This window comes from Rhamphochromis sp. 'chilingali', assembly GCF_963969265.1.
Source record: "Rhamphochromis sp. 'chilingali' genome assembly, chromosome: 10".
NCBI lineage: Eukaryota > Metazoa > Chordata > Actinopteri > Cichliformes > Cichlidae > Rhamphochromis > Rhamphochromis sp. 'chilingali'.
Window position 1 is genome coordinate 8967733 of NC_137937.1, and position 25688 is coordinate 8993420.

Sequence of the window (25688 nt, forward strand, 5' to 3'; positions counted from 1 at the left end):
CCATTTTCACACCTTGGCTCAGGCGATTAGAGGATCATCAGGGGGTGCTTTTGTCCCTCTGTGGGGGGATACTCCCACTAGGTTTAAATCTGGGACTCCCCACCATTTGACCTTAGAACTGAAGAAGCTTCTCGGATGAGAGGTGAAACGTCTTCAAGCAACTTAAAGAAGTCCAGACGCTTTTCTTTGCAATCTCCTTTGTCTCTAGTTTATGTTAAATTGTTATTTCTCTTCTAATTTCTGCTGTATGTTTTGGTCTCCACCAAATACGAACATTTTTGGTCCCTTACAGACTAAATATATCAACCACCTAGCTGAAAAATTTATATTTGCGGACTAGAAGATAGATAAACCATAATGGACTCAACAAGCTCTAAGCAGGGTTTCCATCAAGCCTGGTGGCCCCACTTAAACTGACCCAAGCAGTGGAATTTTATGTGCTTATTTTGAAAAATGCTACAACACTTAAGTTCGCTAGTTTACCATAAAAAATGGAAGAATATAGAAGATAAAAAGGGGAATAAATTAAAACAAGTACTAAAGAAAGCACGCAGTTTCCCTTATCCTGGGTAATGGTACACATTAGAACTGCACGATTTTGCATAAAATGAGAATCACAATTATTTGGCTTAGAATTGAGATCACGATTCTCTCACGATTTTCTTTTCCAGTATAAATATTTATTGCGCTTATTAACTGCACATCAACTTCGTAACAGTTGAGACTGAACATAAAAACAATAAATAAACATAAAAACAACAAATGTCTTACGTTTTGTTGTTGCCGCAAAATGTTGTACTGCTTGAAATTCCATCTCCACCGTTGCTCGACACTGCGTGTATAGAGCAGGTAGTGCAACAATAGAAAAATAGTTGCGGGACGGCACTGTGTAGCGTTTGTCTAGGGTGTTGATCATTTTCCTAAATCCCTCGTTTTGCACAGTGTTGATGGGAGCCATATCTTTGGTCAGGTGATAAGTGATAGCCTCCGTAATTTATTTGTGCCTGCGGGAGTTCGACGTGTATAGGGAAGCGCTGTATAAGGTTCCCGTTATTGATGTTTGGGTGGTTGACCGGGACGGATTTTCTCCTGTCACTTTCTCGTCATCCCTGACGTGCTCTCCGTTGTTTTTTACCTACTAATTTTAGCATCACACGGCACAGCTTCTGTATCACGTGGTATAAGGCTCCGCCCTTGTCATTTGTTGAGCAGGAAGAGTGAGCGCTTGTTTTCATGCAGATTACGTCCCGGATCAAAATGCGGTACAATCGTCGTCGTCGTCGTCGTCTTTTTTTTTTTTTTTCTTTTTTTTTTTAAATCGTTGTCATTTGGAAATGAGATTGCACATAAGTATGAATCGAGATCGCGATCTTCTAACGATTAATTGTGCAGCCCTAGTACACATATAGGTGGGGGAAGTAATTATTTGATTCTGTGCTGAATTTCTAAGTTTCTTCACTTACAAAGAAACGAACAGTCTCTAATTTTATGGTATTTTCATTTTAGTCGAGAGAGACAGAATATAAACCAAAGAACCAAATGAACACATTACATAAAAGTTCTAAATGAATTTGCATGTTGAAATAAAGTCAAATAAATATTTGATCCCTAAATAAAACATTAGTTAGGCTTGGTGGAGAAACTTGGCAAGCACAGCAGTAATGCGTGTCTAGTTATTGGTCACCAAGTTTACACACATCTCAACTTGACGTTTCAGCTCCCCCCACAGATTTTCTATTGGATTGAGATCTAGAGACTAACCAGGCCACTTAGTAACTTTAACGTGCATTTCTTTAGCCACTCTTCTGTTGCCTTTCGTATCTTTTAAGCCATTGACAAGCTGAAAAACCTATCCACAACCATTACTGTTCCATGTGTCTCTTCAATGTTCTAGCTAAAGGAAGGAGGTTCTTGTTTAAGATTCTATAGTACATAGCCCCATTCATTGACTTTTCAATACAGTGAAGTCTTCCTGTAAGGTTATCAACAAACCAACCCCAAACCATAATATTTTAACCTTTGTGTTTGACTATAATGATGGTGGTCTTTGTATTATACTAAGCATTTCTCTTCATTTCTCTTCTTGATTTTGGTTCCATCTGACCACAGCACTTTCTCCCAAGGCTTCTCTGAATCATTTAGATGTTCCCAGGCAAACTCAAGACAGGCCTGTTGGTGAATGTGGTCCCAACTGCCTTCAGATCATTAGATCAAGCTGAGTCTCAATTTCTGCTGCAACATTTGAATGTTAGGAATTCAAATTTGGCTGCCTTATGTCAAAGGTTCATGTTGGTGGTGTAATGGTACGGAGGATATGTTCTTGGTTTGTATTTTAGAAGATGTAATTTCTTGTACTTATACCAAATCAAATAATAATCTAGAGTGGGTAACAACCTTAAAACAATATTGAAAACCCCAGTCATGACTCACCAGGCGCAGCGTGCTTGTGAAGCATTTATTTACAGTGAACAGTTTTTATTTGGCATCTTTCCAGTTCTCTCTCTACCATTCAGGTCCTGGTGTCACTGAAATAGGGAAGAGCCCGCTGCATCACCCCACCCATGCATATTTAGTTTTTATTTAGTTTTAATGGCTATTTTTGGATTCCTTTTTACAGTAGAGCTATATATGTAAGTTGAAATAATGCTCACTTAGGTTTGTTTTGTTATGTTGCAATAAATAAAAGTCTCATATTATGATGCAGCTCATAATACAGCTCCCTGTAGTCTTTTTTTAATTAGCTTCAGAAAATCTATTTTGGCACAGTCTACTGTAGATAACTATGAGATTATATAGATGAATTCATCATCCTACTCTTCAGAAAGGAGCAACACAACCATTAATTAATCAAAAGCATTGTCTATGACCGATATCAGTCAACAAAATGAGCATGTGTTTGAGTTAGCAGCGGGCTCCGTGCACAACTTCCATGGTTGTCATCTCTTCCCTTTTACTTTAAACATACTTCAGTGATGCCATGAAATAGCTCTCCCAAGTGCTCATTTTATTAACTTGACAAATCTTCCACCATTCCACTGCATCATCACCCTTGATAATCTCACAGCGTGGATATTCGGGATAGGAATGATATTTCCATGTGAGGCACAGGGGTAGAGTAGCTCTAATGGTATTAAATGATTCGTAACTCGGTTATCAATAGTAATGTCCCTCAGGAGGAGAGTTCATTGCCTCAGCTCTCTGGCAGTTGCTGCTGGAGGGTTGATGTTTGTGTAGCATTAAAGTGTGTCGTCACATAGCAGAGTCAACATTAGAATTCTATTTATTTAAAAATCCAAGGGCCATCCATCTCAGAGTCATATTCCAGGGTTGGGTTAACCGTCCAAGCGGCTAGAGCAAAAATGTCCTGTGTGTCCCTTTTGAAGCTATTTAACTGCAAAACAAACCTGCAGTAGTAGAATATTACCAGGCTGCTTTTGCTACAATGTCTACTAGTTTCTGAAAGTTTGATTATAAGATATCCTGTGGAGTTTTCATGTTAACAGTAAGACATGAATGCTTACTGTTAGAGCAGGCTGTTACTAAAATGCGATGATATTTAGTACTTTTAAATGTAAAATCAGTGTAATTATCGACATTCTAACAACTGTGCATATATATTTGAGCTTGGTTGATACAGTGTGGTCATAAACGGATCGATATGGACTGCATACCCAGGTAGGTTAAGACATTTAAACAATGTTCAATTTGTATTAAGGGGCCCAAAGCAAATATGCACCAAGAAAATATCGTCCATACCATTACACCACCAGCATGAACCACTGACACAAGGCAGCCAAATTGGAATTCCTAACATTCAAATGTTGCAGCAGAAATTGAGACTCAGATCAGACAAAGTTGTGACATATTTCTGTCTTTCCTGTTTTCATCTAATAGGTGTGGTACACTGCATGTCTTCTGCTTTTGTGGCCCATTTCCCAGTAGACCAGCAGTTTCTGAAATACTCAGACCAGAACGTCTTACGCTAACAACCATTCCAAAATCGCTTTCTTCACCATTTTGATGCTTGGTTTGAATTACAGCAGGTCGTCTTGACCATGTCCACTCACTTAATTGCACAAAGTTGCCCCAGTGTGATTGGCAAATTAAATATTTGAAGAAGTGTACTCAAAGACAGAGTTGCTGAGTGAAGTTGCTAAAATATACTAGAATATATCAACAATATCTATTTAACATTTTTTCTAGTATATTGCATTATATTTACTGTAACAACAGTGAAAGCACATATGATATATGTATATATCTCAAACGTACCCAGTTATGAACAGTGGGATAAGAACTTCAAATTTGTATCTTTGTATCTGAGCAAAGGTTCAAAGTCAAAAGTTTAATGAGGGCTTGGAAAGTGAAAGAAAAATTAAAAGAAAACACATTTCCATTAAGGTTCTTTCTCCTGGAAAAAAAAACTGGTGTGACATTTGTCCCATTTATTATGTTTATTCTGTAGTAAGTTAGCACACCAATATCACACATCCCTGTGTTCTTCAACATTTGTTTGACATTCAAAGTCTGGTAGTAGAAGGTGCAAGAACTACAAAGGGGCTTCACCTCATCCCTCCTAAATTCCAAGCAAACTACTATGCCTGAAAGAAACACATGGAGCTGAAATCAAACAGCTCTTGTGGAGTGACTGCACTCCAAATACAGTTAGCTAAAAGATAAGTGATGTATCAGTCACTATTATCTACTACTTTCAGCAATACCAACCAGCAAGCATTAACATGAAGTTCTACTGTTGTGGAAGCTGAAGATGAGAAAGTATTTTCATTATTTCATGTGTTGTGCCTCAAACCGAGAAATCAGGTCAGGTGATACGATCTGGTACCATGTGTTGCAGGCTTGACATTTATTTTGTCTCTGCTTGACAAGGCCATCGGAAAGGCCTATAAATGGCACCTGCATAATTTTAGACAGAAAGATCACCACCACCTGCTTCTGACAGATCCTGTGAACTCACCAAATGTGAGGAGAGTCCCGGTCATCAGAGCCTGTAATTTAGAAAAGGTCAGCGCTAATGAAAGGTTTTGGGCAGAAAGATTCTGACCACCTGGATCTGACGGATCTAGTGGAGCAGGCAGATGTGACAGTAGTGTCTGTGTACTTGTAAGCTGGGTTAGGGTTAGAAATTGATGTAATTTATGGATGATTTGGGACAGAAACTTGGACTTACAGATCTTGTTGATCAGACAGATGTGAAAGCAGTGTCTTTAGCCTTTAGGTTTGGTTAGGGTTGGACAGTTGTGAAAATGATGATAGTTTGGGTTAAATGCATTTGACATTGCACAACTTTGACATTGCACACCATATTGCAAAACAGAGTTTTACATGTGCTTATTCACATGGGCATTTGAAGTCACTTAACTTTAAAACGATATTGTTTAAAAGTAATTATGCACAGATAAAAACAGCTGACAAAAACGTCTGTTTTCCATGCGATATGAGCCACCACTATGCCTACTTGTGAAATTATACCTGGTATGAGATTCTGAAAATTGCTCAGGGTATTAGTTTATGCTGGTCCAGTAAAGCAGAATGCATTTGTATGCAATATATTTTATACACAACCATGAATGAAAGTCTCGGGTGAAAACGACCAAACTTACAACATTCAGGCAGCTCATGGAAATAGTTTCCAACAGTTATTCTGAAATGATCACAACGCAGTTGAAGGTAATCATGTGGTTCATTTGTCTGTTTTCTTTCAATTGGTCGACTCGCGCAGAAATGCAATGCATCATATAAGCACCAGCATAGCAGCTTCTCTTTGCATTGAATATGTATGACTACAAATGCAAACTCTCAGCATGAGTGCACGAGTACAAAAGACATTTGATTGAATGCAGGATCCACATCACCACAAATGTGATTCAATGGATGATGTGTAGAAAATGAGTGCATCTACAGGAGAATATTGATAGAAATATTTCTTCCCAGCAGAAAAAATTGTTATCATTTTATTCTCCTGCTAAAGTATATCACTATATGTCCACAGTCTGTAGCAGCGGGACAGGGTGGAGCCTCATACTGTGAGTTTGTCAGTCTGGAAAATGAAACCAGCAGCAAAGTAAATCAGCAGAGTCTAAATTTCTTCTTCTTTTTTTTTTTTTACTTGAATGCACAATCCCCTTATAAAGTAACCTTAGCATAGGAAAGTAAGAGAGACACAGTGTTCATGGATACCTTCCCTGAGGGCAAATTTCTCTTTTTAGTTACCAAAGATCCTTTTGGTGATAGCAGCAGGGGTGAAGATTAAACCTGAAAAACAGCAACACCCGCAGGACTGGATTTTAATTTCTAACTTTGTTTAAGAAAAAAATGCTGCGAATGTGCTAAAGTAATGCAATATCAGCTGGCATATTTCTGTCGTATAAAAATCTAATTTCCAGAAGTAGTTTTCTGCTCCTTTATTGCGTACAGATCAATAAAGGTGCTGGTGCAGCTCCAGTGGTGCGAGGGCAGCCACTGTTTACTGGAGCACGATGGGAACTATTCACACATTAGGTATGAGCAGCATTTATGTCATGAATATAGAGCAGGCCTTGAGGGTGGGGGCTTAATACAGAGGGGTGGTGGTGGTGGTGGGGGGGGGGGGGGGGGGGGTGATATGAGGGACCTTGAAAAAGCAGTTAAACATCTACAAAACATCATTTTGCCTCCCACTACCTCGTCAAAGAAGGTGACCCTCTGACATACAGTGAGGATGTTAAACGATACAGATCATCTTTATATGCTCAGTGTATGTTTGATAATGGTTTAAAAAAATAAGGATCCTTGTGTGTGTGTATGTGTGCATGTTCTTCCACATCTTTTTATAATGCAGAAAGCGAATGAAAGCATTATTGTGCTGGAATGACTGCCTCCCAACTGAGGTAATATCCTGCAAACGCTTAAAGCATTTAACAGCCGACAGCTGAGAAAAAATATTTATATTCATTTTCACACAAAAATAATATGTAACAACACCTTATGAATAATGCAAAAGAGCAAAATGCGCAAAATGTACTTTTGTCTCATTCTCCCTTAATTCAATTCTAGCTAACTTTGCATTGTTTGCCTTTATCACTGTCTTGTAGCCAAAAAAACAACCAAACAAATACAAATATGAGCAGGGAAATACAGTAATAAGATTTACAGTTATCTGGGTTTAAAAAACAAACAAACCCAACATCGTCTACATAAAACAGATTTTGCACTCTAATTTACATAATCTGCTTGATAACTTTTGTTTTTGCTTTCTCCCACCGCCTGCAATGCTGGTGAACCCATACAGAAGCCCAGTCTGACCGAGTGTGCATTAAATCAAACAGTTATTAACCAAATCACTGCATTTCTGTGCATTTTTGTGTATTAGACAGTGCAGGTGATGGGGAAGTACTCTGTCCCCAGAGAACCCATGCCGATGATATGCTAATGCTCTCTTCACATGTCTGTCAACTGCTGCAACGAGTGTACCTTTGGCGAGAAACTAATCTGAGTTTTATTGGCCTGCCAGAAGAAATTTATACATTACTATTAGATTACAGGGGCTGGCAGCTGTACAGTGCGTAGAACTAATGTACTCTGTCATAGATTGTGTGCATAATGAACTTGGGAAGGAAAGTAGCCAAGGAAAGTCTAGCAATGCATGCAGTTGTAATAACACCATCAAAAGCATGGTTCTAGTCAGCAAGCAGGGAAATAGCATCTGTGCGGATGGCTCGGTGCAGCCAGCAGAGTTATCTTTTAAAAACAATACACCCACAGAGCATTTCATGCGCTGCAAGTGGAAGTTTGTGCCATGGATTCATATAAAAAGATCTGATCAAGAGTAATTGAATGTGGAAGCATTTATGCAGCGATACAAGCAGGAAGTAGTTTTGTAGAATGGTGGCATGGGCTTTTGGAGAGCAGTTTTATGTACTCACTAAAATCTCTCTGGAGTTTAGCAAATTGAAAAACATCTCTGACACTGTGGTGACACAGCTCAAAGAAGTTGGTCCAGAAGTTAAACATAGGTAATACAGATACAAATTCAATTCAATTTATTAGTATTCAAATGCTGGTGACTGTGGGAAGAAAAAACTCCCTTTAACAAGAAGAAACCTATGGCAGAATGAGGCTGGGGGAGGGGCAGCCATCTGCGGTGACCTATGGGGATGATAGGAGGAGGACAGAACAAAAGACACGCTGTAGAAGAGAGCCAGAGATTAATAACATGTAATGACTGAGTGCAAAGTGGTGTTTAAACACACAGAGATGGAAAAGAGGTAAGTAAACATTTTTAAGGCTAATCTTATTGAAATTTAGAAACAGTTCATTCATAAAGTTGAAGTCTTTCTTTCAGTTCTAGTTTTACCTTGTCTTTCAATATGCAAACAGACTCTCATTAGTTAGATATGATATTTATTTTAGATTTTGAGTTATATCATCCTCCTACTAAGCAGCAGTCTCATTGTAAATCAATTAGTTAAGTATAGGAAATAGTGTGAATTAACTTATTTAGAAACAGTTACACAACACTATAAATAAAACCACATGTATAATTTAAACTGGTTATGGATCTTGTTTGAAGGTGACTCTAAATAACTGCTGGGAATTTCATGACGGTTTCAAAAATTGCTATCAGACTAAAGCAGCTGTTTGTGTCCATATACATAAAAAAAAAATGGAAATCCTTGTGAGTTTTTTCACAAACTGCTGTAAGTATACAGTACTGTGCAACATTCTTAATCCACCCCTCATAAATTTATGCTTTTCTTCCAAGGAGCCAGACTTTGTTGTATTTTTAAAAAATGTATCTTCAGCAAGTTTTTGATTGGACATTTGCCACTTTTTCACTCATTTTCAGCCCAGCTCATCTGCATGAGGTTGTAAATGTATTCATGCAAAATACTTTCAGGCGTGTTAGAGATGCAAAAACAGTTTTTGTTGCTTTTTACAGTGTACTTTTATTTATGTTTGAATTTGTTCCGATAAATCGCAGCACTTATATCCCATTCTCCTAGCAAACTATAAAGCCATGAGTGGTGGCTGAAGACTCTTGCACAGGACTGAATGATTGCCACTTAGGTTGCAGGATTTTAATCAAGAAGATTGTATGAATATTTTCATCATGATGCATTCTATCTAGATTTGTATGCATGTATATAAATATCTAACAGATGCAAAGATGATCTTTGTATTGATTTCTGTTATAGAACTCATGACTTCTTGTGTATCCACACCAACTCACTTCTGCAGTCAAGCTCTTGACCTTTGATGTATGCCTGAAGAAAGTTGTTTCTGGCCTACTCCATTGTAAATGCCTTGGTGTCATCTTCAACTTTTCTCTCTCTCATGCTGACTCATCCTTTAGCTAGCAGGCCTTTTTAGTAAGCCGCCTTAATGCTATCAACAACATACCGACATAGTTCATAGCACAATGTCAGTGGGAGAGAGGAAAAAAAAACAGAAATAAAAGAAAATGCTTCTGTGTGGCCACTTGTGAGGAAAGGAGGTGTGGAGCACAACCATAGTTGGAGCTGCAGAGTGACTGCCCAGAGATGTAGTCAGCACGCTGTATCAGCAAGACTGTACAATGAATCACACGTTGTGCAGCCACTTAGGTGATAAATACAAAAGCATGAGGTCTAACATACAAGATAGGACTCATTGTTGGTAGGGCCTGGCCTGCATTTCATACCCTGGGCAGCCCTGATGATGGATGACCCCTCGCTTGGTAATATTTCTTCCACAATCTTGGTTCAGACACAATGGAAGAGTGGGGAACAGCGCATTGTGGAGGTAAAAGAAGGCTGGGATGCTAAGGAGGGCCGATGTGAGTGCCTGAGGTGCGAAAAATCCCACGATTAGCTTGTTATTATTCACAAATCCCGAATTCATCAATTTGTTAGAAAAATCAATCAGGGTTTTTTAATCTGGTCTTTTCAACGGATCAAATGCAAATATCGAAGAGATCAAATCGTCTTCGACGGTCACCTGAAGTTTCACAAATTTTTTTTCTTGTGTTTTATTTAAAGAGACAACACTTTGTGCCAACAAATGAGCCACAAGAACCAAAATGTATTCGTGTGTACACTTGTTGTTTCCTGGCAACATGTTCCCCTGAGAAAACAGCAACTCCTTGAACAGTGGTGCCCTTCCTAACCGCACTGCATTGGCTTTGTTGTCTGAAGTCAGTCTGGTAGATGCTAAAGGGAAGCAAGATAAATAATGACAGATAAAAGCAGAAACAAAACCTGAGGTGGGGTCTCGACACCTTGTCCAATTATCATTCTTTTTTAAACAACAGCTGGCAGTTCCAATCTAATCAAGTCTGCACTGACACACAGCATTTAAACACCCACACAACGAGGCAGACTCCTTCATCGCCTGTGAAAAGCATCCAGCCAATGTCACTAAAAGTCTCTTGCTTCTCCATCCTGACAACAAGCAAAGCTCCAGGACTCAGAGTCAGACATCGCTCCTGGCAGCACACCTTGTATTTTTGCCCCTGCCCATTTTATTAATGCGTTTCTCTCTTATTATTTGTCTTTGGGGCTATCACTGCTTCTCTTATACAGCATCCAAAAAATAATTCACAATCCCCAACGGGCTCTTTTATGAAAACAAAATTTGGGGGAGATTCGTGAAATGAGACTTTGAAGCTTTCAGCCAGAGGCATTTCCAGGATTTTTTCTAATGGGGTGGCACAGACTGGACAAAGCACCTGTGGTGGATTGGATGGGGTGTAATCTTCATAGTGGACAAACCTCCAGTCTTTATAAACTATAAACATGCAGCTTTTGCACATGGGTGACAAAAGCTGCTGTTCCTCTAGTGGCCATTTGAGACTGGCTTCAAACGTGAGTAAAGAGTCATTGAGTCCCATGTCAAAATGTTCAACTGTACAGCTTTGATAAACACGCTTATAAAACTAGTGAACATGTTTTAGTCTTCCTCTGTGGATTATTATCATATATTTATTTACTACCTCCACTAAGAGTGGTTCTTCTGTTTTAGGTATCTTTTGCCGATGTGTCGTTCTTTCTGTCTGCAAACACAATAGCTCAAAAACATTTTGAATCAATTCTCATAAAACTTTGCCGAGTCAGGTCATGTTAACAATCGGTTAAAATAAATTGAAGAAACAATTTTAAACTTGGATTCTTACAATTGTCAACATGTAGAAAGCACCATATAAGGATTTAAAATATGTCACATCGGATCTCTGACCGGTCTTTAATGAAGTTGTTTGGAGTACTTCAATGGAATTATAATATATAATTTAATTAATACTAATATATATTAGTATTACAGACTGATGTCTGTAATACTAATAGTTCAGAAATGCTTCGCTTTCGCTTTGGTAAGAGAAATCTGACTAGCAGCTTTCTATCCCCGTGTAAAGCAGTAATGAAGTTTATGAATGCAGTTTGGTAATAGCCATATAATAGCCAAAAGGGCTAACATGAGGAAGGTGTGTTTCATAGAAACAACAAATTCAAGCGCCTCTTAAAAATAGCATAGCTAAGCATGACTTACACTATAATTACACACTCAAGTCCTCATTTACACACCAGATACTTGCATTACTTACATTTAGGATTAACTGCACTTGGGTGGCAACATTATCTGTTCAGTAACAGGTGAATTAAATCAGACAATCCCCATTGAAAAGTGCAATGATAATAAATTGTAATTTCTAGTTTGAAAGACTTTTCTGCATCTGTGATCAGGGATATAAATCACAGTTGGATGATGGTGCTTGAATTAGATTTTAGGAGAGAAAAAAAGGTGCAAGTATAAAACAGCAGCCTGGGTACCACGTCGAGTTGTTTTTTCATTATCTGGTATTTTTTCAGACAGATATTCTGAATGGAGCTAAAAAAAAAAAAAAAAAAGTTAAGTGATAACAGAAATGAAATGCATACACTAGAAAATGAGCTGCTAAAACAATCTCTAATTGTGTGATGTGTCAGGCATCAAAGTTTGTTATCAAAAGAAATCAGTTTGACCTTGCTGATATCCAAATGTATGCAGAAAGGAACATCAAAATCAAATCCCAACATCTACTCCATAGTAGTACCTGTGGTGTTAATGTGAATTTTCTGCCATTGTTTTTGAGCTGTTGTATTTGCAAGAAAACAGTGGGGGGTTTTTTAAGTTACTTAGCTCCTTGATCAGCAAAGTTTTTTTTACTTACATTTTTTAAAAGTGGTAAGCAATACAGTGTTGTCACATTAGTAGGCAGAATTGTGCAGCAAGCTGCTATAATTAGACGTATCTCTTCCATATGTACCTGAAATGTAGAGCAGGCATAAAGTTTCCCCTGTGCATCATTGACGCATGACCACAAAATTTTCTGCATGCTGTAGCTTGGTGGCTAAACAGAAAAAGGTTTTGGGAGTACAATAAAGGTAACAGTAATGTTACCTTTATAATGTAATACTGGGCAGAATCAGAATAACAGAATCATTACCAGGGAGTCTGGTGCATATTCACTGAGCCCAATAATGAATTCTGTTCGGCCTTTTTCACTTCAGCAATGCCACTTCCAGCTGAATGTTTGGTTTTTATGTCAATACACTATTTTATCTACCAAATAACCCATTGCTTTCTATATTTTACTCGTGATCTTGTTCAAAAAGCTCCCTCATTTGTCCTGACATTATAGAAGTCAAAATTGCAGTCGGTTTCATTTAATTTGAAATCACAGGTGCACAATTTACAGATGGGATTATTAGAACCTTACTAACAGGTTTTTTAATGTCCAGCATCTCTTATACATTAAACATATGCTTAATATTGTGAATGTTGCCTTCAGTTCAAGTTTTAATCTAAGAACAAAGTTACAAATGAGGCCCCTCACTTCCTCCCTTGCTGCCTTTATAATCACTACCAGCATTAGGGGCCCCTGAAAGTCCTTTTAGGGAATTAAAGGAAAAAACTGATATATCAGTTTATCTTTCTGTGCCCTGCTCATGTATTGAGCCATGTGCCTGTTCATCTTAACCGCTATGATGCCTGACAGGAGCTTCCATGTCATGCTAAGGCAGGTTATTGGCTGTTAATTGGATGGGACTGGTCCCTTCTGGGGGTCCTTGGAGATCAGGACAGTCCGGTCTTCAGTTAGCCATTAGTGATGAGGTGTCTCTCATCGACTATCAGCTGGTTCATTTGTGCTGCCAGACGCTCATGGAGCGCAGTCAGCTTCTTCAGCCAGTAGGCGTGGACCATGTCAGCTTGTTTTATTTCAGGTAAAGCTGCTGTTGAAAGGTTTTGAAATCAGTTAATTGTCATTAGATTCACTTATTATAAAGAAGTTATTTACTCTTTAATTGTACAATTCTGAGTAGTTTTTTTTGCTAGAGTATTTCTTTTTTTTTTTTTTATCTTACTCAGTGAAGGGAAACTGGAATTATTCTCTACTAAAAATTCCACAGTGCCGCTTATCCACAGAGGCTAAGGCTCTTCTTTTTTCCCCTTACAGCTGTAAGACTGTAACTTTAGGTGTTAAACAGTCACATATCAAAAGTGTACCACCTTATAAACTCAGCAGCTATGTTATTAAATGTATTTTTGTATTCTTTAGAAAATTTGACTGTCCCTCTTTAGGCAGATTATAAGTTCTGTCCACTTATGCAACCTATTAGTTTTTTAAACAAGTTTAAGCCATAAAGCCCCACTAAGTGAGCACTGTGTTAAGCAGCAACTTATGAACACCTATGAATGAGGTCTTTGTAACTGTAAGGAGAGACTGATGCTGTTCTCCCACGGTACACTGTGAAACCTCCATGCTATTTTACAGATGTACCCTCTCTCTCAGTGCAGCTGCTCAGGCTTTAAAGAAGCAATTAAAACAAGACATTCTCCTGGAACTTAGCTGGGCTGCTCTCTTCATATGTTGCCGAAGATAAGCTGCTCAAACGGCAAGTCTATTTTTCTACCTCTCAAGGCACGAGGCGGATGAGAAGCAGAGGAAGAAGGGGAAGGAATAACACTGTAAAGCTTGCTATCAACTCTGGTCACTGAGTCACAGGAAAATCAAGGGTAAAAATTATCTTAATTGGCTAATCATATGGTAATCTGTAACACTTTTATGCCTTTGATGGTGTATGTGATAAGTTCCCTAATTCAAGAGAAAATGTGCATTTTTGGTTTGTGATAAAGAAATGATTTTATCACAAACACTGATTTCTAGTAATGGGTCATCACAGAAATTTCCTATCATATAAGATGAGTATTTTTCTGTCACTGACAAATTCAAATGAATCTAGATCACGTGACATTCTCCATGCGTGCGGAAGTACCAAAATCTGCAGTTCCTCTAACAGCCACATGAAGCTAAATCTCAGCATAAGACAATCCACTTAAACTCCAATGTTAAAGTGCTCAGCTTTACAGCACTGGAATCGTAGAATCAAACTGGTGCAAACAAGCATTTTTTGGTCTCAACTTTATTTATTTATTTATTTTTGTTAGCTCCCTAATCGGCATACTGATAAGGCTTCAAGTTCAAGGTGTGGTTGGTTTAACTGACTGGTGTGCCAACAAAGGCAGCTGTAGCCGATGGTGTCAAATTACAGGAGCTGGCCAGGCCTCAGCTGCCTCAGTTTGAGTCACTGAACTGGACCTTTTGATTGTGTCTGTGTTGTTGGTGCCTTTTGGAGCATTTCTGTTGGAATCATTTGACAAATTACATTGCCTGGTGTGAAGTACAGACCATTCAAGAGGTTTGTGTTTCATTTTCAATGAGTGAAATTCTAGTATTTCATTCGTTTGTTCCTTGCAGGTCACCCTCTTTTCCTTAAATTACTCTGAAATTTTGCCAGGTTAAAGTTAAACTATGGCTTGGCTATACGTCATGGCCAAAATGTCTGTGTAAAAGTGTCAAAATCTGTCTGTGTCAACACAATACAAAGACAGTCCTACATTTTCTCTCTTTGTAACTGTTGACAGCTTTAGTTAGTTTTCAAAAGCTTTAGATTTTAGACAAAAAAATCACACCTCTCTTTAAATACAGACTCCTTTACTCCTTTAAGGTATTTTTGATAGAAGGATATCTAGACTATTATATTGTGTAAAACACATTAAAATTGAAATAAGATAATGAAGTTCTGAATTCATTTAAATCCTTAATTTGTTGTTAAACAGTTTATTCAGTAATCGTGTACCTTCCTAAAGACTGCTACTTTGGCCAGTTGCTAAATCAGATGAACTAGTAGCTAAATCTTGTGCAAGGTATGTTTCCTCTCATGAGATGTTTTTGTCTTTGGTCCTAAAATGACAAAGAAGAAAATGAAACCGTGTACTTGAAATAAATGTTGAAACTGAGAAATTTTTTTCCCTAAAATCTATATTCAATTTGAATTAGATTCCAGTAAAACACTGAACGCTGCTATTACACTTATAGTCTAGTAGTGTGTGTTTCTTTGTTGTTATTAGAAGTGAGATTTATTTACATATTTATAACAATTATCTACAAATAAGATGCACAAAACGCAAAAATAATTATGAATTTCAGAATTTCATAGTATATAATATTTATTTTGTGATGCCAAATCTCAGGCAGATTTCTGATACACACTGGTTATCTTTACTCTCCTTACTGTCACATAGAGGTGACTTAAATGTTGACTTTGGCATGAACCTGACAACTTCTCTGTTTTCCAAATATAAAAAGCACAGAGCTGCAGTGTCCTGTAGAGGCCATTACCACGGGTTGCCCAGCTGGCGGAGGCAGCTGAGAAATGGCTCTGGGACCTGCACATCTATCACAATCTGCCCCCCTTTTTTCGTGGAGAATCCATCACCTGAGATTTGGCCTGGAGTCACTCGCTCACCGAGGTAATTTTCAGCCAGGGAGGGAAACTGAGCCGGGTCAGGACGTAAGGTTTTACTCATAAAAGTGACCTCAAAGGTAAAGCAAGAGGTGGCTAGATGGACAGATTTGCCTCCTCTGGTGCCTTTTACTCTGATGATAGTATGAACTTAGATGTGGACTGTATATCGTTCTGACTGTAAAGGTGTATTGTTCAAGTGTAAATACAATACCAAGGTTTACCAAGGTGGTAAAAAGATAGTCTTGGTTTTTAATCAACATATTAACCCCTAATATTGATCTGTCCCGCTCCACTGCTCCCGCTGTTTCTCTCTCTCTCTGTCTCCACATCTTTAGTTTAGGTTTAAAATGTATAAACCCCTGACCTCACTATCTGCTCCATCTGGACAGATCAAAGATTGTCAATCTTGTTCAAACAGTGTTCCCCCACAGGCACAGTATTGAGACACTGGACGTATAGACATAAGTTTTCTGTGTCACTAGGTATACAGCAAACATTTCAAACCCAGCATGTTGTTTTAGTCTCAATTGGTACTTTCAAACTAAAGGAACACAGAGAGCAAATTGAAAAAGAAACAAATCACCAGGACCTTTGTGAAGTAACATTTATAAAACATACTTTCTGATGTTATTATCATTGTTGCCATTCAGATTGAGCACCTTGGTTGTATAAAGCCTTAAGCATTCAGCCTGGTTGAAATGGTCTAAGCTGTACGACATGTTGTTCGACCACATCATCGTCACATCACCTCTCGGCTACATCCCTTTGCCTCCAAGGTTTCTCTGCAAAATATTCTTTATTCTGGTCATGACAATGTAGTCTACTTCAGGGCTCTAGCTAAAGAATTAAATGTATGTAAAAGCGTCTTTTTTCTGAAATAGTGTATATGCAGCTCCTGCCAAACCTTTCCACTCACTCCACATCTCGGTACACTTTATCATAGCTTAAAAGTAGGCTTTGCGTATGTAGTTTGCCTTGTAAAACACTGAATGTTCTTTTCTGCAAACAGTAAACAATTGTCAAAACGCCTACGTCAAAGCAAAAGAAAACCAACCATCTGCAGTGAGTCTGGCAGGTATAAACAATAACTGCTAACATGCGGAGCAAAGGAATGAATCAAATCAGTTCAAAGAATGAAAATATGCCCTCATTGAATATGTTCCCTATCAAATATTAACCTCTTAAATAAATGATTTTTGTTATTCAACCATCTAAGCTACTTTGTTAACATTGTAATGAAGCTAATCCTTGGGATGGAGAGTGAGAAAATGAGGGAGTGCAAAAAATGATGAACAATAAAAATGGCAGAACAGTATTAGATTATTCTGTTATTATATGTTACCTTATATATGTAATCAAAGTAGTTGAATTAGAATACTGCTGTAGATCACATTATACCCTTTAATATAGAGTGTGTGAGCTGTATGTAGTTTAGTTCTCATTATACTTTTGAGTTAACAGAACATATTCACATATTAGTTCATTAGATAAATGTGCATCACTCTGTATCCTTGATCTGCTGGGAATGTGTTACACTGTTTTCTTGACATGCTTAATTGTTGAATCATGAAGAGAAGGTTGTAAGCAGGAGACTCTGTGTCTAAAGACAGGGGAGATAGATAGACCACATTCCACACCCCCACCTTACAGAAAGCAGAGAAACAACTGCCGAGGTCATAACTTAGGCGCTGTAACAGAGAAAAAATGTGATGTTTTGGCTTTTACGACTAGCTGGGGGCCACTAGAGACTATAAAAAGCTGAGCAACCCGTCACCATTTTGAGACATGTGCCTGACCCTCTGGTAGCATCTCTCCCGTCCGGACGTTGTAATGCTCTGACTGTTGAATTGTATGGAAATAAATGATTGTTGATTGAGCATTGATACACCGAGTATTGTCCCTCCTTCAGCCCAAAGATTCAAAGAATTGGGAGAATTCAACAACAGACAATATATTCAAATAAAACAGTATGGCAGTACGCAAGACACTGATTCAACAGAAGCCAAAGAGTCAGTCAGCAGATACATTTGGTTTGGTTTTTGGTTCTATTTGGTTTAATAGATTTTTTTTAAAAGATCATTTTATTAGACTCCTACTCGATTTTTGATAGATCACTTTTAACTACTATTTCCCTTGCCCATATTTATCATCAGTCTGTTCTAGATTGTCATTTTGGCCTGTCGTGAAAGTGAAGGTGCACCTGGACACATCAGCAGTAAGTCTTTTTGCCAAATTACAAATGTTCCAAAACAAAGACAAGAGTGACAAATTGAGATTTGATTTTTACATTTGATTTGACCAATTTTACGTCAGTGTTTTTAGTCATGTCCAGTCTGAAGAAATAAACTACGTTGTGGAACTTCCTCGAGGGGTGCTTTCTCTGAATGTGGGTGTTAATGGCAGTTAAGTTATCTCGTCCAATGGTGGGTGGGTCTTTTGCTCTGTCCCCCTCTCCTCACCCTTAACCAGTTGCGGGAGATAGTTGCCCTGCCCTGAGCCTGATCCTGCCAGAGGTCTTTTCCTGTTAAGTTGGAGTTCTTCCTTTTCTGTGTCGCCAAGTACTTGCACATACTGTAGGGGGTCATCTGATGGGGTTTTCTTTGCATTGTTTTGGGTTCTTTTACTTACAATATAAAGTGTCTTGAGGTGACTGCTGTTGTGTTTTGAATAAAAATATATGAATGAATCAAACAAAAATAAAATAAATTGAATTTAATATCTAGCTGTCAACATTGATTACATTGTGTAATACATCTGCTTAACTTTTATTAAAGACCACTAAACCTTTTGACGTCCTATATTTGAGTCAGTTTATGTGCCTCAACACATACATTTCAGGAATAAATGTACTGTCATCTCTTTTGTTTCAAAAGCCAAAAAGGAGATAACAATAAGTTGACTCTGAAGCAAAGCCAAAAGCTGATAATTTCATAGTTTAACTGGTTTATTGACTCAAAGTGACAATGCATAGAGGAGAGTTCGAGAAGACTGAGCTGGTCACTGGGAGAGGAAAGGTAGGTTAGCCAAGGTGTATCCCCAAACAGATGATCAAATTATCATTTGTAAGGAGAGTGAGGTAGCATATATTCCAAGCCCAAGGGTGAAGCTCACAAAGGGGTCACTGGTCTGTGGTTTGAGTAATAGGAGGGTGGGCAGGCAAGTGAGATGTAGGAAGGAGTTGTCCCATCACACATTGAGGATGGAATGGACCAGCCTGACAGTTACACTGAGAAGGAAGCCTCTCTTTGGCTACTCGGGAGTAATGGAAAACAGGAAAACAAAGACGTTACATTAGAGAATTTGGGAGAATCCGGGAGAACCATGATAAAGCCTGATTACCACTCTGGAGAGGCAGACAATCTGGAGACTGGGTGCTGGAGCTGGTTCTTAAGTAGTGGTTGTTGATGAGACTGGTGACCCACAGGTGAGCAGGATGAAGAGCAGGAAACCAAGACTCTACCCAGAGGTGGACTTTCATGTGCCCAATCCAACCTGGACTCAGTAAGAGTCCGAAGGGCAACAGAAAACAGACCAGTGCTGGACTATGACAGTCCAAATCATTATTATCAGTTATGACCCAAACTGACGATCCTGATCCTAAAACTTGTAGAAAAGAAAAACGGACTTATTTACATATTTATAGAATAAATGCAAATATACATGTTAGATTGATTAATATTGTCCCCTGATTGCCAAGCATTTGGAGAACAATTAGAAAAAAATATTCTGATAGCATAAGGTTAGGATTATGACTAAATGATAATTTAGACCTCACAGGGTTAAAAGCAGAATTGTTCTCGCCACAAAATAAAAAGTGTTAACTCAGGGTTCTATAGGTAAACAAATTGCTTCGGTTCTAAATAAGGCAGCAATCAAGCATATTACCTTTTAACAATATAGTATACATTTTCTAACTATTAATGTTATAAAATCTAAACACTTTCAGCTCCACAGCATGATCACAAATCTTCCATATACCTCAGCATGCATCAACATCCTTTAAATTTCCCCAGTAATTGCTCAGCGTGTGTAAAAATTGAGAATAATATCTGAGAATTTGTTTTAGTGTTTTAAATTCATTATTCATTCATGACTCATCTATTATGTTAATTAAAGCCATTATGACTTTAATTAACTTTCCTCATAACATTTATTTAACTCATTAAAGAATGACTTATATCATTTACCACAGAGAAACTTACACCTAAAACTAGGTATTCTGGATTTCCCACTTTGTTACTTTGTTAATTTTTTAGTTGACCAATATTTTATGCCAGTGCTTGCTTGGTGATTTGCCAAGACATACTGGTATGCTATAGGATTTTGAGACACTCATACAAAAATAGTTAAATCAACTGTTATTTACTGCAGCCATTCTTCATTCATTCATCCATTCATTCTCTTTTTGCAGTTGTTTCTTGTATAGAGGCAAATTGTAACCCCTAACCCTAACCCTAACCCTGACATAGAGTTCTTTCTTTATAAAAAAAAAGAAAGCAAGAAAGCTATGTCAAAGGGAGCCTCAACTAGTTTGTGCAGTTATAGATGTAGTAATTATGAAATTAGCTCTATGTTAACTGTAAAAAGCTGGCATATGCATAAAAAGGCAATGGAGTAAAGGTATAATCAAGAGTGAAACTAAAGATAGCAAAGGAGACCTCACACAGTAGTGCAATATTTGGCAAAAGTAGCAATGTAACTCATTAAAGAATGATATAAATCATTTACCACTGAGTAACTTGAACCAAACACCAGCCGAAATTTAAATTAAAATGCTTTAACATGCTTTGACCACTAAAGATTTGAGAGCCACTATACCATACAATTTTCAGAATTGTTAATGAATTTATCATCAGTCATGATTCTAACCCAGTGCTTTTCAAATATGTAGCTTTTTTTCACTTTAATATAGATGATAACTGAAATGATTTTTGACCCAGTCTTAGGCCAATAAGGTTAGTGATGTGATATGACATGATCAAACTATTCAGTTGTGCTAATTCTTATAGCGATAAATATGGATCCTTGTCTCAAAGCAAAACATAATTAACTGCCAGGTAATATTCAGAGTGTTTTTTTTTTTGTTGAAAGAAGTAAGTTATAATTTAAGGGGTTTTTATAACTTCAAAACAGGGAAGGTACAAGAAAAAGCATTTGTGTTTCTGTGCATGGAGTGAAACTGTGGAACAGTTTGAATATGGAATTGAAGCAATGTCCAAACATAAAACAGTTCAAAAAGAGTTATAAAGATATGATCTTCTTGAACTATAAAGAAAGGGAAAATGTTGAAATTAAGTGAATGTCTCTATTTAGAAAATTTCATGATGTGATATTATAGTATATATTATATCAGAAATCTGTTCACTATTTTTATTACAGATTATATCAGTAAGGAAGCGAACTAAATATTCACTGATAACGTATGGCAAAGGGGTAGGATTAAATAAGTGTGTACTTCTTCCCAATCCCTTACGACATGTAAATGAATCAGAAAAGAAGCAATATTGAAATGTGTTGACTTTATTTTGTATAGTATTTTTTCTCTCTCTTATTTTCTTTACTAAATGTAACTGTATATTGTTTACATGTTTGAAATAAATTAACAAACAAACAAACAAGACATGGTCAAGAGCCATGACAGTACGATATTTGATTACTTTTTTCTGTGGGGAGTGGTATATAAAGTTGTCAAATCTGTTGTCTCAAATTCCTGTATGAGCTGGATATGTTTGCTGAATTCTTGGTTTCAAAGTGTAACCTCTTCTGACATAACAGCATAATTAACTAGAGTTAGGGCTCGGGTTAGGATCTGAAACACCCATATGGAAAAAGATTTTAACAAAAAGCCTGAAATGTAAGCTGTATGAAAGTTTAGTTAGTGTCAGCATAAGTGGGTTGTTGCTGCCTTGTGGATGTTAAATCTGGTGGAGATTATTGAGGGTATACTCTGACCGCTTGATATTGGAAGAATGGGAGATGGATGTTCAAGGTTCAAGGTTCTTTATTTGTCACATGCATAGTTATACAAGTATAACACACAGTGAAATGTAGCCTGACACGCTCCTCGACATGTGCAAAAATATGTGGGGGGGGGGGGGGGGGTAGAGGAAGAACATTATATATATATGGGAACCATGAAGAGGCCGCTAGAAAAGCTGCAACCACCAAGTACCTGCAGAGGGTCAGGCAAGTCCTGAGGAGTCAGCTGAATGGTAAGAACAAGATCCGGGCCATCAACACGTACGCCCTGCCCGTGATCAGGTACCCTGCTGGGATAATAGGCTGACCAAAGGAGGAGATAGAAGCCACTGACATAAAGACAAGAAAGCTCCTTACCATGCATGGAGGGTTTCACCCCAAGTCCAGCACCCTGAGGCTGTACGCTAAGAGGAAGGAAGGGGGCCGGGGACTGGTGAGTGTCAGCACCACAGTCCAGGATGAGACAACGAACATCCAAGAATACATTGGGAAGATGGCCCCAACTGACCGAGTGCTCAGTGAATACCTCAGGCAGCAGAAACCCAAGAAAGAGGAGGGAGACGAGGAACCATCACGGAAGGACAGGCCCCTGCACGGTATGTACCACCGGCAGACAGAGGAGGTGGCTGATATCCAGAAATCCTACCAGTGGCTGGACAAAGCTGGACTGAAAGACAGCACAGAGGCACTAATCATGGCAGCACAAGAACAAGCTCTGAGCACAAGATCCATAGAGGCTGGGGTCTATCACACCAGGCAAGACCCCAGGTGCAGGCTGTGTAAAGATGCCCCAGAGACAATCCAGCACATAACAGCAGGGTGCAAGATGCTAGCAGGCAAGGCATACATGGAACGCCATAACCAAGTGGCCGGCATAGTGTACAGGAACATCTGTGCTGAGTATAACCTGGAAGTCCCGAGGTCAAAATGGGAGATGCCCCCAAGGGTGGTGGAGAATGACCGAGCTAAGATCCTGTGGGACTTCCAGATACAGACGGACAAAATGGTGGTGGCTAACCAACCGGACATAGTGGTGGTAGACAAACAGAAGAAGACGGCCGTAGTGATCGATGTAGCGGTTCCGAATGACAGCAATATCAGGAAGAAGGAACACGAGAAGCTGGAGAAATACCAAGGGCTCAGAGAAGAGCTCGAGAGGATGTGGAGGGTGAAGGTAATGGTGGTCCCCGTGGTAATCGGAGCACTCGGTGCGGTGACTCCCAAGCTAGGCGAGTGGCTCCAGCAGATCCCGGGAACAACATCGGAGATCTCTGTCCAGAAGAGCGCAGTCCTGGGAACAGCTAAGATGCTGCGCAGGACCCTCAAGCTCCCAGGCCTCTGGTAGAGGACCCGAGCTTGAAGGATAAACCGCCCGCAGGGGCGTGCTGGGTGTTTTATTTATATATATATATATATATATATATATATATATATATATATAGTATATACATTGGGTGAATGTGCAGTAGTAGCAGCAAGCAGGTGAATTCTGTACATTAATATGAATAGACATCTGACTATTTTACAGGATAGACGATATAAACATATTTGAAATTAAAGGAATTGAAATGTACATTGTGCCTTGGTTTAGTGTCTGGAAGAGTCCTGTCTCAGTCAATTATAAGATAAGATAAGATAAGATAAGATAAGATAGAACTTTATTAATCCCTCGGGTGGGTTCCTCTGGGAAATTCGACTTCCAAAAAGAACAGCAACGACCGAAGTTACAGTTACAGAATTGTTATATATATATATATATATATATATATATATATATATATATATATATATATATATATATATATATATATATATATATATATATATATATATATACACACACACACACACACACACATATATAAATACAGAGACAAATATAAATAAAATATACAAAGGGGATAAATAGAATAAATAGGAATAAAAAATAAAAATACAAGTGAATTGCACATTTCAAGTATTGAGTCTATTGCACTGTTGACTATTTACAAAAAGTATTGCACAAGGTATTGTACAGTGAGGTGAAGAGGCACTACAGCTTAGTTGTTCCCCCCTCCTTTGTCCTCCTGTTTCCCCTCCCTCTCCCCTCCAGAGAGGAGTTAAACAGTTTGATGGCGTGTGGGACAAAGGAGTTTTTAAGTCTGTTAGTTCTTGTCTTGGGGAGAAGCAACCTGTCACTGAACAGACTCTTCTGATTGTTTATGGCCGTGTGCAGAGGATGCCCAGCATTGTTCATAATGTCCATCAGTTTCTTTAATGTCCTTTTCTCTGCCACTGTCACCAGAGTGTCCAGCTTCATGCCGACCACAGAGCTAGCCTTCCTGATCAGTTTCTCCAGCCTGGATGAGTCCCTCTTTGCTGTGCTGCTCCCCCAGCACACCACAGCATAGAAAAGTACTCCAGCAACCACCGACTGGTAAAACATCCTCAGGAGCTTCCTGCAGATGTTAAAAGACCTCAGCCTCCTGAGGAAGTACAGTCGGCTTTGGGCTTTTTTATACAGGTGCTCTGTGTTGCATGACCAGTCCAGTTTATTGTCCACCCACAGCCCGAGGTACTTGTACTTGTTGACCACCTCCACCTCCTCCCCCTCTATCTGAACCGGCAGTGGACCTTCTCTGGACCTCCCGAAGTCCACAACCAGTTCCTTAGTCTTTGAGGTGTTGAGTTGCAGGTGGTTTGTGTGACTCCATGCGACAAAGTTCCTCACCAGACTTCTGTACTCCTCTTCCTGATCATCCCAGATACACCCCATGATGGCCGTGTCATCTGCAAACTTCTGAATATGGCATAATTCAGAGTTGTAGCAGAAGTCAGAGGTGTACAGGGTGAAGAGAAGAGGGGACAGCACAGTTCCCTGTGGTGCTCCTGTGCTGCTGACCACAGTGTCAGACGTGATGTCCTTCAGCCTGACGTACTGTGGTCTGTCGGTGAGGTAGTCGGAGATCCAAGCCACCAGGCAGGGGTCCACCTCCATCCTGTTCAGTTTTTCCTGAAGCATACAGGGCCGGATGGTATTAAAGGCACTGGAAAAGTCAAGAAACAGTATCCTGACCGTGCCTTTTCCCCCATCCAGGTGTGAGTGGGCTCTGTGTAGGAGGTACAGGATGGCATCCTCCACTCCGACACCCGCCTTGTATGCAAACTGTAGTGGGTCCTGGGCATGTTGTACCTGTGGTCGGAGGAAGTTGAGGAAGAGCCGCTCTAGAGTCTTCATAAGATGTGACGTCAGTGCCACCGGTCGGAAGTCATTCAGCTCATTGGGCCGGTTCTTTTTGGGGACCAGGACGATGCAGGATGTCTTCCATAGGGCGGGCACTCTCCCCAGTCGCAGACTGAGGTTGAAGACTCGTTGTAGCGGCTCCCCAAGTTCAGCAGCACACGCCTTTATCATCCTAGGACACACCTTGTCTGGGCCTGCTGCCTTTCTGGGGCGAAGCTTCCTCAGTTGCCTCCTGACCTGATCCACTGTGACACTGGGAGATGTTTGGGAGGAGGGGAGGGGGGGAGATGTCTTGCTGCTGAGAGAGGGATTCGAGGAGGGGGGTGTCATGGTGTCAGGAAGGGGGGGAAGCGAGGGAGGCAGGAGAGTGGGGAGAGGACTCTGTAGTGAAGGTGAGGGTGAGGGTGGGGGGGTTGTGGGCTGGTCAAACCTGTTGAAGAAGTTGTTGAGTTCGTTTGCCTTCTCCACAGTCCCCCCCACTGTGCTTTTCTTGGTGTTGTGGCCTGTGATGGTTTTCACACCATTCCAGACCTCCCTCATATTGTTCCTCTCCAACTTCTGCTCCACCTTCCTCCTGTAGGTGTCCTTTGCTTCCCTCAGGCAGCGTTTCACCTCCCGCTGTGCTGCTTTCATCTCCTCCTTCACTTTGCTCCTGAAAGCCTTCT